General features: G+C 33.9%; 1 non-coding gene across 1 annotated transcript; it reads right to left on the reverse strand.

Moving 5' to 3' along the window:
* Positions 1-3,308: 3,308 nt before the first annotated feature.
* Positions 3,309-3,415, reverse strand: LOC112534735. Its single transcript, XR_003079000.1, has one exon. It is a non-coding gene; the product is annotated as a small nucleolar RNA R71 (small nucleolar RNA).
* Positions 3,416-17,272: the final 13,857 nt, after the last annotated feature.

Below are 17,272 nucleotides of genomic sequence, written 5' to 3' on the forward strand. Positions count from 1 at the left end.
ACACAATCAATCCTCAATCCCTAAGATATAATCAATTCATAAAAAGTTACATCTAATCAGTTTATGAAAATAAATCTCAATTTAATAAGCCGACTTATCAATTGAAATAGATAATTAAGCAATCAAAGAGACAAAACAACTTTTAGAAGAGATTTAATTACATTAACTTTGAATCAATCCATACAAAACAAATTAGGGTTCATCAAAATCCAAATAACAAGAAAATTAATTCCTAAACATCACAATAAAGAAATAAAGAATAGGGAAAGAAGATCCTCAAACTATTCATGAAAGAGTGGAGATGAAAATCTTCATCTTCAATCTTCAATCTTGGAAAGTGATGAAGTAAATGATGTTCTTCCTTGAGAAATAACTAAGCAAACCCTAAAAATGAAAGAAAAATAAAATTTCTAAGTGCTTCTCTCTTTAGAAATGAAAAAAATAACGAAACTCTCTCTAAACAACCCTAAAAGTTTCTTTAAATAGTATGTTTTTATGATCCACGCGGGGATCACATGGGCACCACACGACCGTGTGGCGTATTGAGCTCAAAATCGCTCTTGAGACAATCCTCTATCACACGAGAAGGGCACACGGGCATTGTTCTCTTCCCGTGTCATGTCTTGGACAATCTATCATTCTTTGCATCTCACACAGGAAAGCCACACGAATGTGTGCTTCCCGTGTTGTTCATTCCTCCAATCTGCTAATTTTTACACTTTGCACGGGAAGTCCGCACGGGCAAGTTCTTCCCATGTCGTGCCCGTGTAATTCTCTATTCCTTGATAAACAAGTGCTTCTTGGCTTATTTCTGTATATTTTGATGCCAAATCTTCTTGTCATGCAAGCTTACTAAGTACCTAAAAATGACTGAAAACAAACTCTAACATACAAATTAAACTCAATTCAAGGTGAAATCAAGATAAAATAAGACTCAAAAATAAGTGCTTCTAGCACTTATTATTTATTCATGGCTGGAAATCCATGTTCACGGCTTGGAAACTTTTCTCTTGAACTTTTTTGTGGTTCCTTCAAGTTTTAAGGAGGAGATCATTTTTCACGGGCGTGAATATTTTTTACGGCTAGGAAGATCTCCTTCATGGCTTGGAAACTCTCCCAATGAACCCTTATGTGGTTTCTTTTGACCTTGAGGAGGAAATATTTTTATGGGCGTGAATATTTCTGATAAGCTCAATTTTCAAATATATATTTGAGGCAAATTCTCTTTACTTTGAATTATTTTTAGCACAATTTTTTTAATTTAGAACTTAATTTTATCTGATTTGTACTTTGATAGATAAATAGAGCAACTAATTGGAAATAGGCAAAGAATGAAGAAATAAAGAAGTTGGGAAAGTGAAAGGAAATATGGCTGTTTGAGGGTTTAGAGACTTAAAAACTAGTTCGTGGTTTCGTGAATCGGCCAATTTTGGAAGCTCGAAGCACTGAATGTAGGAAGAGTTTGGAATTGAAAGTCTCCAGATCAGAAGTGTATTGAGTTTAATTTCATTTACAAAAAGAATCAACCAAATTGGTGTTAAAATGAAGAAGATACAAGTTTGCAATTCGGACGACTATGATACGCCCCTTGCAAGTCTGGTTACCCATTGGATCGTTCCTTGAGTCAGCAGCAAATTTACAAACCGAAGTTCAGTCTGGCCTGGACTAGTCTAGTCTGAACTCGGGAAAACACATTTTTCTAGGTTTTAAGGGTATTATTGAGAAACGTTGTATATATACAACCCAAATTAACCTTAGCCACGATCATATACCAACATACACAAACACAAACTCATATTTTTTGTCTCATTTTACAAAAACTTTGGAGGATTAAATCAAGGTTCAAGGAAGCTCCAAGGAAGAGAAATTCATCATCTTCATTAATAACTTGATCACCATGGGTTTCACTTTATTGGTTTCTTCTTTTCTTGTTTTAGTTTTCATTTCCATTATGAACTAAACTATTAAATCAAGTGTTGAGGATATGAAATCAACTTGTTAGCTATTCCATGATTCAATATAAATATTCTTATGGTTTCTTGATGTGTGTGTGTTTTGTTTAAATTGCTTAATGCTTAATTAGAGTTTGGCTATCTCTAAATATTGATTTGTGTAGATTGTTGCTTGATTGAGAAATGGATTGCAATTTTAACTCATTTAAACATTACCTTTGAATTGCCCATGAGACCTAACAAGTAATTAGGAGATTTATAGGACTATAATGGTTGTGCTTTACTTTTGTATTTGATTTTCTATGTGCTTCACTTGAGGGGGTTGAGAGAACATTTGGGTGAGGTGCTTGACTATTGGATGCAATAGGATTCATGTGCTTGAGAGAGACATGATAGTTTTGTTAAAACCTAGCTTCACACACTAGAGAACCATAGGAATTGATTTGATTGGGATAGTTACAAGTTGATGAATTTCCTTGCACTTGATTATCTACTTTGATTGATACTCCTGCCTCTTTAATTATTTTAATTATTCTTGTTGTTTATTAGTCTTTAATTTCAATTGCCATAGTTAGTCTAGTTTTAGTTACTTCCAAATTATTTAAATTTGGTTTGCATAGCTAAATTGAATTTTCTTGAATTATGGATCAATTATCAATCTCTGTAGGACGATACTCATTCTCATCAGTATATTACTTGTAACGATTGTGTCCTCTTGCACATAATAAACACCAAGAAGTTTTTGGCCCCGTTGCCGGGGATTATTTTGATTGAACACATACTAAAGCTTGATTTGTTTAGACTAGGCTTTATTTTAATTTTTGTTTGTTTTAATTTCTTTCTTATAGATACATTTGTTGCATGATCATAAAGAGTTCAAGTTCTAGACAACCACTACTACCTTTGGACCTTGAGATTGAAAAATCAAATAAAAGAAAAAGTAAAGAAAGACGTGAACGGTTGATAGAAGAAAGATTAGTACAAGGAAGAGATATGGATGATCCACCCATTAATAACAATGATGATGAAGTTGTTCAAGATGGAGCAAGATTGCTTAGAGATTTTATTGCACCACCCGGTAATGGAGGTAGAACTAGCATTCAAAGGCCAACAATTAATGCCAACAACTTTGAAATCAAACCGGCTCTTCTCACAATGGTCAACTTCCTTGAGATATATGACACTATTAAAATCAATGGAGCCATGGAGGATGCAGTTCGTCTTTAAATTTCTCCTTTCTCACTTCAAAACAAAGCCAAAGCATGGTCGAATTCTCTTTCGGAAGGTTTCATTACCACTTCGAATCAATTAGCAAGGGTGTTCTTGTCTAAGTATTTCCCTCATGCCAAGATTGCAAAGCTTAGAAATGATATCTCTACCTTTTGTCAACAAGAGGGGGAAACTTTTTATGAGTCTTGGGAGAGATATAAGGAGTTGCTTAGGAAATGTCCTCATCACCAATTGCCTAAGTGGATGATTGTACAAACCTTCTATAATGGTTTGGGTGAGCAAGCTAAGTGTACACTTGATGCGGCTACCGGTGGATCTTTAATGACAAAGATAGTTAATGATGCTTACAATTTGATTGAGGAGATGGCCACCAACAACTACCAATGGGCTATGGATATGAGTCTTATTAAGAAGCAAACCGGGAAGCTTGAACTTGATCAAATAACTACTATCCAAGGACAATTGAGTTCCTTGACCAATCAACTTAAGGTATTGAGTTGCAATGCCGTTGGTTTTAACACAAGCTCTAAAGCTCCTTGTGAATTGTGAGGAGATGTCACTCATAATATGGTGAATTATTCTTTTAGGAATCCATTTGCTATGAGTTCTAATGAGCAAGTTAACTATGTAGGAGGAGGCTCCCAAGGTAATGTGCAAGGAAGGCAAGTGAACAACCCCTACTCCATCACTTACAATTCCTAATGGAAAAATCATCCCAACTTTTCTTGGGGAGGTAATCAAGCTCATAGACCTCAAGCTCCTCCCGGTTCTCAACCCCCTCATCAACAACCTCATCAAGAGGCTTGAAGCTAGACTTGAACAAGTGCCAAAGAACCAATCAGCCTCAATCCATAATTTAGAAGTTCAAGTAGGGCAATTGGCTAATGCAATAACCTCTAAAACACAAGGAAGCCTTCCTAGCATAAGTTAACCTAATCCAAAGGAGCATTTCAAGGCCGTCACACTAAAAAGTGGCAAGGAGCTTCAAAAACCAACACCTCTAAACCTAAGGAGAAATTACTTGAGCAAGTGGAGGATGGTGAACAACCAAAGCAAGATGTGGAGGTTCAAAAAAGCCTCAAGGGCCTACTTCTAAGGTTCCTCAAGCTAATTATCAACCAAAGGTGCCATTTCCACAAAGGCTAAAGGGAGCTCAACAAGAGGCTAAAAAATCAAGGTTTCTTGATATCTTCAAAAAGCTTCACATAAACATTCCTTTCTTGGAGGCTCTTGCTAACATGCCTATATACACCAAATTTCGTAAGGAGATTGTATCCAACAAAAAGAAACTTGAAGAATTCTAAACAATTGCCTTAATAGAGGAGTGTAGTAGCCTTTACTCCTCCACTCTTCTAAACAAACTCAAAAATCTAGGGAGTCTTACTATACCTTGCATTGTTGGTGATCATAAATTTTCTAGATGCTTGCTTGATCTAGGTTCAAGTGTTAATCTGACTTAGTGTATTCTTGATTTATCCACTAGGTCAGTCTGGTTGACTGTTCACGGACTAGCTGTACCTACTATTTTTTTTTGGGTCAGCTACCGACTCTTCTCCTCGCTCACTGAACTCCCCCAACCTAGTCTCAGGTCAAGAGATAAGAGCGATGGCATACCAAGAGTCACTCACTTCCATAGTAAAACCTGACCTGTTGACCTTTTGACTTTTGCGGCAATACGAACGTATTTAAGTAATTGTCGTTCTGTAAGACCATAATGAAAATGTTGATTGTAAAGTGGACCAGAGTGTTCCTTTGATCTTAGGACGCCCTTTTATGAATACAAGCAAGGCTTTAGTGGATGTCCATGAGGGGAAGCTTACCTTGAGGGTTGGGGATGAAAGTATTGATTTTGATATGTTTAAAGCAGTGAAAAATTTTGATGTTAGGGAGGATGATGTGTGTATAAGAGTGGATGTAGTTGATGATTGTTTAAGGGAGTTTGTGGGTAGAAGAAAGTGGGAGAGTGAAAAGAAGTTAGAGGAGCTTAAGGATGACCTTGAGAAGATAGAGACACTCACATTTGAACCACTTCCTCTCATCCTTAAAACCCACCCCTCCATCTCTTATTCAACCACCACAACTAGAACTTAAAGTACTACCATCCGACCTTCAATATGCCTTCATGGGAGAAAATGAGACACTACCTCTCATTCTTGGTACTGATTTAAGTGAAAAAGAAAAGAAGATAGTGGTAGATCGAATTAGGAAGAGGGGTAGAATCATAGGCTATCAAGTCTCGGATATAAATGGGATTAGTCCTACCAGTTGTCAACATAAGATCTTGATGGAGGATGCTGCAAAGTCTAGGGTGGAAGCTCAAAGGAGAATTAATATGAACATGCAAGAAGTTATGAGAAAAGAAGTCATAAAGCTCATAGATGCCGAAATAATCTATCCTATCTCGGATAGTACTTGGATGAGTCCTATCCAATGTGTTCCAAAGAAAGGTGGCATGCAACTTTTGGAAAATGATGATGGGAAGCAATGATCTACTAGACTAGTAGTAGGATGGAGAGTTTGTATTAATTATAGAAGGTTGAACTCCACTACTAGGAAGGATCACTTCCCTCTTCTTTTCATTGATTAAATGCTTAAGAGAGTGGCAGGACATGCTTATTGTTGCTCTCTAGATGGTTTTTCGGGGTATCTTCAAATTCCAATTGCCTCGGAGATCAACATAAGACCACTTTTACTTGTCCCTATGGCACTTTTGCCTATAGGAGGATGACATTTGGTCTTTGTAATGCACCTGCCACTTTTCAAAGGTGCATGATGGCTGTATTCTCCGATATGGTAGAAAAATGCATGGGGATTTTCATGGATGACTTTACCATTTATGGAGACTCTTTTAAAGAGTTCCTAGACAACTTGGACAAGGTGCTTGAAAAGTGTGAGAAGTATGACTTGGTGTTGAATTGGAAAAAATGCCATTTCATGGTCAAGGAAGGCATTGTCTTCCGTCATAAAATATCATTTAGAGGCATTGAAGTTGATAGAGCCAAGGTGGAAGTCATTGAGAAACTACCATATCCCACCACGGTGAAGGCAATTAGAAGTTATGCCGGGTTCTATAGAAGATTCATCAAAGACTTCTCCTTAATTGTAAAGCCGTGTGCAATCTTTTAGGAAAAGATGTACCATTTGACTTTGATGAAGCATGTGTGAAGGGATTTGACACTTTGCAAAAAGCTTTGACAACCGCTCCGATCATCACCACACCGAATTATTCATTTCTATTTGAACTCATGTGTGATGCTAGTAACTATGCTTTGGGAGTTGTTCTTGGCCAAAGAAAAGACAAGCTTTTTAGAGTGGTCGCTTATGCAAGCAAAACTCTCACACCAACTTAAATCAATTATGCCACCACAGAAAAGGAGATGCTTGCAATTGTCTTTGGATCTAGTTTAGCCTTATTTAATTGGTTCCAAAGTGATTGTGTATACTGATCACTCGGCAATCAAGTATCTAATGGCCAAGAAAGATTCCAAGCCTAGACTAATTCGTTGGGTGTTACTCTTTAGGAATCCAATCTTGAGATCAAAGACAAGAAGGGCTCGGAGAACATGGTGGTGGATTATCTTTCTAAGCTACCATGAATGACGGATTCAGGGTTGGTAAGTGGTGAAATTAATGAAAAGTTCCTCGATAAATCTCTAATGCCTGTTGAAGTAAGTATCCCTTAGTATGTGAATATTATGAACTATTTGGCTTATGGAATTTTGCCTCGTAATTATAGTCATCAACAAAAGAAAAGGTTAAAGCATGATTGTAGATATTTCATTTGGGATGAACCTTTCCTTTCCAAGTGTTGCAAAGATGGCATAATTCGTAGGTGTGTTCCACATGAGGAACTGCATAGCATCCTTAGTCATTGTCATGGGTTGTCTTATGGTGGTCATTTTAGTTCTTCTAGGACCATTGCTAAAGTGCTTGAATGTGGTTTTTATTGGCCTACCATGTTTAAAGATTGTAGGGATTTTGTGAATAAATGTGATCAATGCTAAAAGACCGGTAATATTTCCCGTAGGAATGAGATGCCCTTAAATAGCATTTTAGAAGTTGAGATTTTTTATGTTTGGGGTATTGATTTTATGGGTCCTTTTCCTTCTTCATTTGGGCATAAGTATATTATTGTTGCAGTTGACTATGTTTCAAAATGGGTGGAGGCAATTGCTTACCCTCACAATGATGCTAAAACCATCATTTAGTTCCTTAAGAAGTTGTTTACCACTTTTGGGACTCCTAGAGCCATAATTAGTAATGGTGGTACTCACTTTAGAAACAAACCATTTAAGACCTTGCTTGCAAAATATGGTGTGCATCATAGGATATCAACTCCTTACCACCCACAAACAAGTAGGCAAGTAGAGATTTCCAATAGGGAGCTTAGGCAATTTTACAAAAAAATGGTTAATGCCTCTAGAAAGGATTGGTCTAGGAAGCTAGATGCTTTTTGGGCTTATAGAACCACATCTAAAACTCCCATTGCTATGTCTCCATATAGGCTTGTTTTTGGTAAAGCATGCCACTTACCTCTTGAGCTTGAGCACAAGGCCTTTTGGGCTATTAAATTTTTTAAATTTTGATTCTAAGTGTGTAGGTGACAAAAGGATGCTTCAACTTGATGAATTGGATGAAATCCAATTTCAAGCATATGAGAATGCAAAGTTGTATAAGGAGAGGACTAAAAGATGGCATGATGCTCATATTCAAAGGAAAGAGTTTCATGAAGGATAACAAGTACTTTTTTTCAATTCAAGATTGAAACTCTTTCCCAAAAAGCTTAAATCAAGGTGGACGGGTCCTTTCAAGGTATCTCATGTTTTTCCTCATGGAATGGTGGAACTTGAGAATTCAAGTGGTGAAAAATTCAAGGTCAATGGCCAAAGACTTAAGGTGTATCATGGAGGAGATGTTAAGAAGATTGCATCTTCTTTATATATTGATGTGGTCAAGGAACCCAACTTTGGAAAAGTCGAGCTAATGACTATAAACAAGCGCTTGTTGAAAGGCAACTCAACTATGATTTCATTTTATGCTTTTTATTTTCTCAGTTTTCTTTATTTGATTTTTGTTGATTTTCTGTTTACTTTGTTATTTTTGTGTTTGTGGATGAGCTAGGTACCCATTTTCCTTATTTTCCAATGAGGCAATAAGAAGATTCATCACTTGAGGGAGTTTCATTTATCCTTAACCTCTTTAAATTTCCGCTCTTGTGTGTTTTATTGTTGCATTTACATTAAGGACAATGTAAAATTCATGTGTGGGGGAGGGATTTAAATTGTTTAAGATTTTGTGAAACTTTCTCTAAAATTTTTCAAATTTTGTGTTGCCAAAATAATTCATACTAAAAAGAATTCTTTTTTTACAAAATGATATTTCAGTCTTGTCTAAAAGCAACCAAACTTGAATCCATTTCAATTGATTATGCTTGACATTTGGTTAACTTAATCCGAGTAAGTGTTTTTTTTATGTGTTTGTGTATCTTTATATATGTAAATTTAAGTCACTTTAATTGGAGGTTTACTTTGAGCTATTTGTTGAGTAAGAACTTGTATAGATTAATTCCCATTTTGCATTGGAGGGAAATCCTTTAGATTGTTGCTTGAGTTTAAATGCATATACACTAAACCATTTTGTGAGGATTTTGAGCCTTGAGCATCATTACATTGCTCTATATTTATTTGTTTATTGTGTGTTGTAATTCATAGTGTAATTCTTCTAGAACTTGCTTCGTGATACATGTTGAGACCGCATCTAGAGTAAGATGGAACAAGATGATTAGGGCACTTAGTTTAACCACTTTTCACAAAAATCTTTAAAAGACTACCTTTCTCAATCCCCATTTTAGGATAACCATTTTGAGCCTTTAACCCATTTCTTTGTTCACCATAATAATTAGCTCGTTAACCTTGTTCTTGTTTATCCTTGTATTTTTGCACCCTAAGGACTAATGATTGAATCATGCTTTTACTTGAAGTTCACTTGATGTTATCTCCTTTGTGAATTTTAATAATTTGTATTTCCTTATCTGCATGAGAAAAAATGAAAAGAAAAAAAAAATTGAAAGAAAAAAAAGTATATAAAAAAGTGAGTTGTGTTAAGAATAAACGGGATGGAGCATAAAATGCACTCGATATGGTTAATTATTTTTATTTTATCTTTTTTGTGATTAATTTGGTAGGAACCTTGTGATTAATTTTATCTTGTGAACTTCATGTGCTCATAAAGAGAAATTCTTAGTCTTTTTTTTAGCCTAAAAACCATTTTCCTATCTCCAACCTTAACCCCATTTCAACCATAAATAAAGACCCTTTGATTATTGTGTTTTATTTCTATTTAGGTGGTGGAGATTTGATTTAGGAGCAAGCCTATGTAAGGATTATTCTATTGATTTGACTCGAGAGACTCTTCAAAAAAAAATTTCCCAAACATTTAGAGTGCTTAGAGTGAATCCAATTGTGAGGGTACTGAGTTTTTGCCTTTCAATTCAATCAATGCATTTAGATGGTTTTCTTGTTATGCTATTTTAGGAATTCTTTCTATGATTTTTCTTTACTTATAGTAATTTATATCTTGCCTTCAATGATTGGTTTGAGTTTCTAAAAAAAATGTTTTATACAAGTTAAGTTTTGAATAAAATTTTGCTTATATTTTGTTAGTATTGCATTTTTAGGTGTGATTATTTATGTTGGATGAAAGTTTGTATTTTGCAAATTGATCTTTTCTTTTGCTTGAGGACAAGCAAATGCTTAAGCGTGGATGAGTTTGATAAGCTCAATTTTCATATATATATTTGAGGCAAATTCTCTTTATCTTGAATTATTTTTAGCACGATTTCTTTAATTTATAACTTAATTTTATCTAATTTGTGCTTTGATAGATAAATAGAGAAATTGATTAGAAATAGGCAAAGAATTGAAGAAATGAAGAAGTTGGGAAAGTGAAAGAGGTATTGTTGTTTGAGGGTTTAGAAGCAAAAGAACTAGTTCGTGGTTTCGCAAATCGGCCAACTTTGGAAGCTCGGAGCACTTAATGTGTGAAAGTCTCCAAATCAGAAGTGTATTAAGTTTAATGAAGAATCAACCAAATTGGTATTAAAATGAAGAAGATACAAGTTGAATTCTGAAAAGTGCTCCAAAAGTTATCTCAAACGTAACATTGAAATATCAAGGGCATTTTGGGCATTGAGACGAAAAATTCAGTCCAATATTATAAAAGATAAATTGAAGTAGACTTCCTCAATTTCATTTTAGGCTTAAGAATTTTGCAATTCGGACTTCAGACGACCAAGATACGCCCCTTGCAAGTCTAGTTACCCATTGGATTATTCCTTGAGGTAGCAGCAAATTTACAAATCGGAGTCCAGTCTGGCCTGGTCTGGTCTGGTCTGAACACGAAAAAACACATTCTTTTAGGTTTTAAGGATATTATTGAGAAACATTGTATATAATATATACAGCCCAAATTAACCCTAGCCACGATCATATACCAACATACACACACACAAACTCGTATTTTTTCTCTCATTTTACAAAAACTCTGGAGGATTAAATCAAGGTTCAAGGAGGCTCCAAGGAAGGAAATTCATCATTTTCATCAACAACCCAATCACCATGGGTTTCACTTTATTGATTTCTTCTTTTCTTGTGTTAGTTTTCATTTCCATTATGAACTAAACTATTAAATCAAGTGTTGAGGATATGAAATCAACTTGTTAGTTATTCCATGAGTCAGTAGAAATATTCTTATGGTTTCTTGATGTGTGTGTGCTTTGTTTTAAATTGCTTAATGCTTAATTAGAGTTTGGTTATCTCTAAATATTGATTTATATAAATTGTTGCTTGATTCAGACATGGGTTGCAATTTTAGCTCATTTAAACATTACCTTTGAATTGCCCATGAGACCTAACAAGTAATTGGGAGATTTGTAGAGCTATGATGGTTGTGCTTCACTTTTGTATTTGATTTTCTATGTGCTTCACTTGAGGGGGTTGAGAGAATATTTGGGTGAGGTGCTTGACTATTGAATGCAATAGGATTCATGTGCTTGAGAGAGACATGATAGTTTTGTTAAAACCTATCTTCACACACTAGAGAACAATAGGAATTGATTTGATTGGGGTAGTTAAGAGTTGGTGAATTTCCTTGCACTTGATTATCTACTTTGATTGATGCTCTTGCCTCTTTAATTATTTAATTATTCTTGTTGTTTATTAGTCTTTAATTTCAATTGCCATAGTTAATCTAGTTTTAGTTACCTCCAAATCATTTAAATCTGGTTTGCCTAGCTAAATTGAATTTGCTTGAATTGTGGAGCAATTATCAATCTTTGTGGGACGATACTCATTCTCATTAGTATATTACTTGTAAACGATTATGTCCTCTTGCACATAATAAACACCAACAATTTCTTCACGATCATGAATTCTCATTTTCACAATTAGGAAGGAAGTCGTGAACGCTATTGTCCTTTTTATTTGTCTGAGGTGAGAATTCTTCATTCCTGAAAAACTAAAGTTTTACGGCCGTGAATAAAAGTTTACGGGCGTGAATCTGTCCTGTCTTAGAAGAACTAATTTTCTTTCCTTACACTAAACACTCAACACATACGATTAGTCATTCTTAATTGTTTGTAACCATCAAAATAGGATTAATAACCCTCAAGGTTCAATATTCTCCCCCTTTTTTATGGTGACAAATAATGATGTTAAATTTAATTTTTCCTCCAATCAAAAAAGGTTTATGCTTATGATATTTCAAGAGTTTAAACAACTTATTCAAGAATGTACTCAACTCATTAAGATCATAAATAGCCACAGTATCAATCACAATAAAGACCATCCATTCACAATTGGTAATTATCAACACAAACATAACTTGAATGTAAATGGATATGTCATTAATAATTAACTAAGAATGACCAAAGATAAAAACAAACAAAGATATGTACTACTTATCCCCCTTTGGCACCAACAAAAAGTAGTAAGGCCAAAATAGGAAAGTACATAATAAATGTTCCCAAAAGCACCAAAGTTATAAACATAAAAAGTTTGAAAGCTCTTAAAAAGAAAAATTAAGGAGGGCTTAGGAATTGGTCTTTAATGAACTTGACATCGGCTTGAAGGGTGTTATATTGTCCTTCAAAATGCTCAAATAGAGCATCAAATTCATAGAACTTGGCATCAAGCTTGCCGTCAAAATGAGAAATAATTTGGTTAACCCAAGAATCAGAAGAAGAGGAGGAAGAATTATCCACTTCATAGCTTCGAGGACACTTTTTAAAGGACTCATCCCGTCCTTATGGGAAATCCTCTGAATCTTATTCTTCCCATATTGGTTCCCCATTAGCATTGAGAAAATGGAACTCGTTGGGGGCCACCTCCTTGATAACTTCCATCTTCACCAAACTTATGAGATCAAAGTAGATGTTATCCCCAAGTTTGATTGGAGGGAAAGCATTTTCTTTCGGGTGGAAGCACTCAAGGAAAAAGGCTATTCTTGTCACGAAGCTTCCTATGACAATGTCACCTACCTTCTTTTGGGAGATAGAGAAGAGGTGATCCACCAACCAATGGCTATAAGCCACTTGATGATTATTCTCCATGCAACAAAGGAAGAACAACTCGATTTTTCTAACCGAACCATTGCTTTCACCATGACCACATGTGGAGTAGGACATAAAGCGATATAGATATTTATGGATAGGATGAATAAAGGAAGAGGTTTTTGCGGTTTTGACGTCCCAATTTCCACCCGCAATGAGTGATTGCCAAGCTGCCTCGGAGTGAACTCAACTACACCTCTCTCATGTAAAACACCCTCATATAGTAACCTAAAAATGATGGCAAATTAGAAGCCGGTTAGGGATTTTTCTTGCCCTTCTAATTGGATGGTCATGTCTCCATTGGATTTAAGATTAAGAGAGGAAAGAAACTTTAGGGTGAGTTCTCTATAGGACTCTTCTTGGATATTGACAAAGAACATCCATCCATTCCTAAAGAGAAGTCCCACCATCTTCTCTTGTAATCCTAGTTTGGCTAGAGTGATCTAACAAAAAGGCATAGTAGGGGTGACGTTTCTAAGCTTTAGGTAGGTAATACCTTTTCTTATGTTCTCTATTGAGGATGAAGGAGAGATATTTACTACTCTAGGGTGAGTTTCCTTTCTTTATGGATTACATCTTCATACGACTAGCTATGGAGGAGATGAGATTAGGGATTTGAAGATAAGAAAAGAGAGAGAAAGAGGAATTTTTTGTTTGAAATTGGAGAGAGAAAATAATGGATTTTGAACTTTTGAAATGAAATATGTTGATATTGAAGGATTTTTTAAAATAGAGTATTAATGGGAGTTCGAAAGTGGTTGGAACGACTAGTTTGAAGAGAAGTAAATGGATTTTGAACAACTTTGAAAAAGAGCTGTTCATTTTTATTTTGCAGAAAACACATCGTCCACGCTTGTGAAAAATTATTCACGGCCATGAAAACTAAAATCACAGGTGGGACACCTTCTCGTGACTTCTTCTGCCAAAAGGATAATGTTTTGTTTCAAAGAATCATATTCACGGTCGTGAAGCTGTCTTTCACGTGTAGGAAAAATTCTCCTAGCCGTGAAGCATACAAAAATAAAGAAAATTTTGAAAGTTTCAAAAGCATATCCTAAACATGTTTAAGCATAAATTAAGCTTCTTGGAAATTTATATATCCTGAAAATATACCACATAAGAGTGCTTAAGAAGAATGAACAAACACTCGAGGTTCATATCTCAAGTAAATAAATCAAAGAAAAATATGAGCAAATTTAATTCATAGCAAATTTTCATCAATCATATCAACAAATTATAATACAACATCACCATTTTGCACATGATCATACAAGAAATGATGCCTAATGTCTATATGCTTGGTCGTAGAATGTTGAATATGATTCTTAAAGATGTTAATGCATGAGTATTATCACATTTGATGAGAATATGATTTAAAGAGACTCCAAAGTCTATAAGTTGTTACTTAATCCATAATACTTAAGTGCAACAATAATCGGCGGCTACATATTTGGCTTCGGCTATTGACAAGGCAACTGAATTTTATTCTTACTAAACCAAGAAACAAGGTAATTTCCTAGAAATTAGCAAGGGCCAAAGGTACTTTTCCTATCTAAAATGCAACCAGCATAATCCGTATCCGAATAGCTAATGAAATCAAATTCGTTACCCTTTGGATATCAAAGATCTAAATGCAATGTGCCAACGAAATAATTTAAAATCCTTTTTACTACACGCAAATAAGATTTTTTAGGACAAGATTGAAAGCGAGCACATAAACATATGGAAAATATAATATCCGGTCTATTAGCGGTAAGATAGAGAAGTCTACCAATCAAGATAAAACAAGACTAAAAAAACCTTTTGTCTTCAATTTTTACAAAAATATATACTGAACTATTTTAATTCCGAATATATATATATATATATATATATATATATATATATATATATATATATATATATATATATTGTGATATAGTAATTCATCAATTTATTATAAAATTAGGATACATAATTATAATAGGATGAGAATTGAATTAAATTAATCACTAATTGATTATATTAGGATTAAGAATGTATTAAATTAATAAATTAATAAATAAATAAATAAACATATATATATATATATATATATATATATATATATATATATATATGAAAGCAATGTATCGGAGTGCATCATGTAAGCAAATAGTAGGAACATACCTCATATTAGAACTCTAACTCTCGGCCTATAGCATTATACTCTCTTATTTTAATATGATCATCGCCTATATGAGATTACTCTCCAATTGTAGATCCTATTTCTAATAATCCTAAAAAGACTTTCGGAAACAGCCTAAAGAGTAGCGCTCGAATTAGGGCAATAACTATATCATTATATCTCATTTTTTCATATCTACCATGTCATCATGGTCCTGATACTGCCATTAGGTAGTACGTTCTGCTATAAGTCTCAACTCAATCATATCACAACACATAATTATATTAATATAATAATATAAATCTAACAGAGATAAATATAATAATAATAAAAAATTTAAAATAAATATTAAAAGCATTTTAATATTGACATGTGCCATAATTAAATATAATAATGGTAATAAAATGTGATAGAATTTATGAAATGTATAATAAAGAATATAGTATTAACTCATAGATCCGATGTCCTCTAATATACTGCTCATGTGCGGTGTAGCTAGCTGACAAGACAGAGAATATAAAATCCATAAATAACAATTAATATTTACATATATATTGCATAAAATAATTAACCTAAATTTAAAACCTCTATGAATTTATAGGTTATTTCTATGGAAATTTTGCAAAACAGCCTAACCAGTACTAATAGAATTTTACATGTAATTAGAACTCTAGACCATCTAACATAATCCTATAATTATTAATAAATATCTTAAATTATTAATCTCAAATTAGTATCATCAATTTTACCAATCAGGAATTTAAAAATAATAATTACATTTTATACTCCTGAATTTATAAATCGGCTAATGGGATTCTCTAACTACAACAATTGAATAAATAAATCTAAATTTTCTAATTAATTCTTAATTGACATTAATTAAATCTCAAATTATCAATTTATTACTAATTAACCACAATTTATCACAATTAAGTCATAATCTTCTAATTACTAACTAAATAATTAAAAAATAATTAAGCAATTAAATAATTAAGTTCGGTTCAAAATTTAGTATACCGAGCTGGAAAAAGAACACGATAGGTTCATACGGACCATCGAGAGCACAATTGGAATTTCTCTCGTCGGCTCTTCAAGCTAGGAAACACGGATTTTTGATAGTTTTTCATATTTTTTCGCATATTTTGACAAATAACATGTATATCCAGTACATAAGTCATAGGAAATAAAGTTTAAGCCAAGAAATTACCTTTTCGACGGCCAAAAATACCCGATGGATGTTCAATTTTGCCAAAAAGTGGATTTTCTCTCCCTTCACAATCCCAATGTTATTTTGGCAAGAAATTGAAGGAGAAAACTTCAAATTCGGAGCGATTAGGGTACGTCCAAAAAATCTTGAGGAAGAGCTCGCCATTTCAAGATTGATTTCGTGGAATTTGATTGAGAGACGAATGAGAAATAACATAAAGAATAAAAAGGGTTTGAGAGAGAAAAGTGAAGAAAAATAGATGAAGTGAATAAATGATGGATATAAGGATATATATGTCTTGAAAGGATAAAAGTGTTATTTAGGTTCCCGACCTATCAAAATCACATTTAGGTCCAAATAAATTGATGGAAGTCTTCAAAAGGCACATAGAAGGTTAGTTGGCGTCTCGATGTGAAATTTTTCTGAAAATTACAATTTTGGTCCCTAACTCATAAAAATTGCACTTTAGTCTCTGAGTGGGTGAAACACTAGTATAGCTTCCAAAAAGATCAAAATGAATAAGATCGTACCCCAAGATGAGAAATTCTAACTAAAAGTACTCAAAAATGGAAAATTACTGAATTAACTCGAAGTGGTAAACTGTTTCTAGAAATGAAAAATAGCCAAAAAGAATTTCTGCAATCATGAAATCAATAAGGCGTGGTTCCCAAATCAACAGACGTGACTCAAAATTAGCGGACGTGTAGGTGAAGCCCTCAACCTAAGCAGGCGAAGCCCTCAAAAATTCAAGCAGGCATTGTCCCCATATCAAATCAATGATCAAAGTTCGAGCTTACAGGGTGTGGCTTCTACAGCTCATAGAGATATCTTTTTATCATATGACTTGATGTTTATGATTTTTCTCAATTTATTTAAAAATATTGCATGCCTATAAATTTAAATAAACCAAGGACAACTGTCAACATCCATTTTCCGAATCTAGATATTGAGGGAATTATAGAAAATGTTATGATAAAAGTTATTGCTTTCTTGGGTCTCGAGAGGCGAAGGACGGGCGTGTAACACCCGAAATTTTTTTTTATATATATTTAATAATGAGTTTTTTATTTAAGTTAATTTTAGCTTTATTTTTATTGGGTTTAATTTGAAATGATTTAATGAAAAATTTA

The sequence above is a fragment of the Ricinus communis genome, chromosome 3, assembly GCF_019578655.1.
Source record: "Ricinus communis isolate WT05 ecotype wild-type chromosome 3, ASM1957865v1, whole genome shotgun sequence".
NCBI lineage: Eukaryota > Viridiplantae > Streptophyta > Magnoliopsida > Malpighiales > Euphorbiaceae > Ricinus > Ricinus communis.